The sequence below is a fragment of the Nerophis ophidion genome, linkage group LG09 (assembly GCF_033978795.1).
Source record: "Nerophis ophidion isolate RoL-2023_Sa linkage group LG09, RoL_Noph_v1.0, whole genome shotgun sequence".
NCBI classification, from domain to species: Eukaryota; Metazoa; Chordata; class Actinopteri; order Syngnathiformes; family Syngnathidae; genus Nerophis; species Nerophis ophidion.
In genome coordinates this window covers 65,818,745-65,822,075 of record NC_084619.1, presented here as the reverse complement: position 1 = coordinate 65,822,075, position 3,331 = coordinate 65,818,745, and the positions used below count along the sequence as shown (strand labels likewise).

At 29.7% G+C, this 3,331-nt stretch overlaps 1 non-coding gene across 1 annotated transcript; it reads left to right on the top strand.

The window, feature by feature from the left end:
* The first annotated feature begins 758 nt into the window (after positions 1–758).
* LOC133559778 (small nucleolar RNA snR34) lies at positions 759–889 on the top strand. The gene has a single exon (XR_009808277.1). It is a non-coding gene; the product is annotated as a small nucleolar RNA snR34 (small nucleolar RNA).
* The last annotated feature ends 2,442 nt before the right edge of the window (positions 890–3,331 follow it).

Below are 3,331 nucleotides of genomic sequence, written 5' to 3'. Positions count from 1 at the left end.
ATAATTTTACTCAAAAAATTTCACTATTTTACAACAAAAAATAGGCAATTTTGTGATAAAAGTCAGAATTTGAAAAAATGAGTTGGAATTTTACCAGAAAAACTATGAATTTTTTGGCAGTATTATAATAAAAGTCGTCATTTTACTCAATGCATGTCAACATTTTACAAGAAAAATTGAACATTTGAGCGATATTGTGATAAAAGTTGGAATTTCACTCAATAACAGTCACAATTTTACAAGAAAAGCTTAAAATGTTGGCAATTTTATGAAAAGAGTCACAATTTTACTAGACAAAAGTCACAATTTTGTAAGAAAATTAAATTTTTTTGGCAATATTATAATAATAATCGAAATTTTACTTGGCAAATATATGACAAATGTCAAAAATTTCACTGTCTTACAACAAAAAATAGGCAATTTTGTGATAGTATTCAGAATTAGAAAAATTAGTTGGAATGTCACCAGAAAAACTATGATTTTTTTGGCAGTATTATAATAAAAGTCGTCATTTTACTCACTACATGTCAAAATTTTACAAGAAAAATTGAGCGATATTGTGGTAAAATTTGGAATTTCACTCAATAACAGTCACAGTTTTACAAGAAAAGCTTAGAATGTTGATAATTTTACGAAAAGAGTCGTCATCTTACCTGACAAAAGTCACGATTTTGTAAGAACATTTTAAAATGTTGTCATCGTAATAATAATAACCAGAATTTTACTCTGCAAAAGTATGACAAAAGTCAGCAATTTACTCCGAAAAAGTCACTATTTTACAACAAAAAAATGGGCAATTTTGTGATAAAAGTCAGAATTTGAAAAATGAGTTGGAATTTCACCAGAATAACTTAGATTTTTGGCAGTATTATAATAAAAGTCGTCATTTTACTCAACGCAATTTTACAAGAAAAACTGAACATTTGTGCAACACTGTGATAAATGTTGGAATTTCACTCAACAACAGTCACAGTTTTACAAGAAAAGCTTAAATGTTGGCAATTTTATGAAAAGAGTTGAAATCTTACTCGACAAATGTTACAATTTAGTAAGAAAATTACAATTTTTGGGCAATATTATTATTAATATCAGAATTTTACTCGGCAAATATATGACAAAAGTCATAATTGTATTAAAAAATGTCACTATTTTACAACAAAAAATTGGCAATATTGTGATAAAAGTCAGAATTTGAAAAAATAGTTGGAATTTCACAAATAAAGGTCACATTTTCACAAGAAAAGCTTTGAATTTTGGCGGTATTATGCAAACAAAAGTCGTCATTTTACTCAACGTATGTCAAAATTTTACAAGAAAAATTGAACATCTGAGCAATATTGTGATAAAATGTTGGTATTTCACTTAATAACAGTCGCAATTTAAGAATAAAACTTTAAAATGTTGGCAATTTTATGAAAAGAGCCATAATTTTACTCGACAAAATTCATAATTTTATGGGAAAATTTATCATTTTGACAATATTATAATAGTAATGGGGATTTTACTCTGCAAAATTGGGACAAAAGTCATCATTTTACTCAAAAATGTCACTATTTCACTAGAAAAAAAATGGGCAAAATTGTGATAAAAGTCTGAATTTAAAAGATGAGTGGAAATTTTAAAAGAAAAACTTGGAATTTTGGCAGTTTTTTAATAAAAGTTGTACTTTTATTCAACGCAAGTCAAAATTTTACAAGAAAAAACTGAACATTTGTGCGATTTTATGATAAAAGTTGCAATTTTACTAAATACCAGTCACAGTTTTACAAGAAAAAATTAAAATGTTGACAATCTTTTGAAAAGAGTCATAATTTTACTCGACAAAAGTCACAATGTTGTAAGAACATTTGAAAATTTAGGCAATATAATAATAATAATAATTGGAATTTTACTTGGCAAAATTATGATAATAGTCATAATTTTACTCCAAAAAATGTCAGTTTTTTTACAGGAACAACAAAAAATATTGTGATAAAAGTCAAAATTATATATGACAAATGTCACCGTTTTGCATTAAAATGCAATAATTTTACATTTAAAAAGTCATAATTTTACCAGAAAATATCACAATATAACAGAAATAGAAAGAATATGAGAAATTGTTCCCAATTTTATAAGAACAAAGTCGATACATTGTGAGAAAAATACAGCTTTTAAGTAATTTATTTGTATTTTTTGTTTGTAATTGCTTTTTAATCTTTGTTATTCACTTCAAGTCATTACAGTATCTCTCTATATACATATTTATTTTATTTTTTCAATTAATTTTGGCCAAAGGGGGCGCATTTCAATTCCTTACACACACTTGTTATTTCATATGTTGACCAGAGGGGGAGCACTTTTAAAACCGACACATTCAATTTTGAAAAAATCCCTCCTTTTTGGGACCACCCTCATTATTGGGACCATGACTTATGTCATCACTTCTTCACACCTCCTCATATGGAAGATACTTTTCCTTCTTCACCTCTCAAGAAGGGTGGAAATACAAGCACACACACACACACACACACACACACACACACACACACACACACACACACACACACACACAGCCTTTTTTCCCCTCCAATTTGCTCCTGTACTACGGACCACCCCCCCTCCCCCTCCTCCACATTCCTCCATGTTGTGTGCAATATGCAAATCAGGTATGCACTGGCAACTCCCTGGGTGAAGATCACTTATTAAAAGCATAGTTGGGAGGGTTTATGCAAATGGCGTCAAATCAAAGCAAACCCCCTCCCCACCCCTCCCCGCCTCTTTGCATACACTGTAAAATTAAATGCAGTACTTTATGCCTTATATTCCATTTTGTTATTGTTATCCTTGTTGTTGTTGTAGTAACAGACACCTTCATAACAATATGTAATTTGTAAATAAAAAACTATAATCAAGATGCACACTACAATCAAAGAGTTATTAGTGTGTAATACTTACAATACTTACAGTACTAACACTTTTTTCGTGCCAAACAAAAAAACAAACCATAGACGACAGAATAGTTGCCATTTAACGTTTTGGACTTGTAACCGTAGTTGCAACTTGATGCCATACTGGCAAATGAGATTTAGAAATGTGATAATGAAACAACAGTCGGCTAGTTTTTTTAAATGTTGCAACAAAGAATTAGATTTTGCTATCAAAAACAACTAACATTGGCTTAGCAATTGACATGCGGATGATTAGCATTATTGATTTCGCATTGAATTTCGATGTGAAATTGGTTTTGGACGTTTTGGACTTGCAACCGTTGTTGCAACTTGATGCCATACTTGCAAATGAGACTCAGAAATGTGACAATGAAACAACAGTCAGCTAGTTTTTTTTAAAT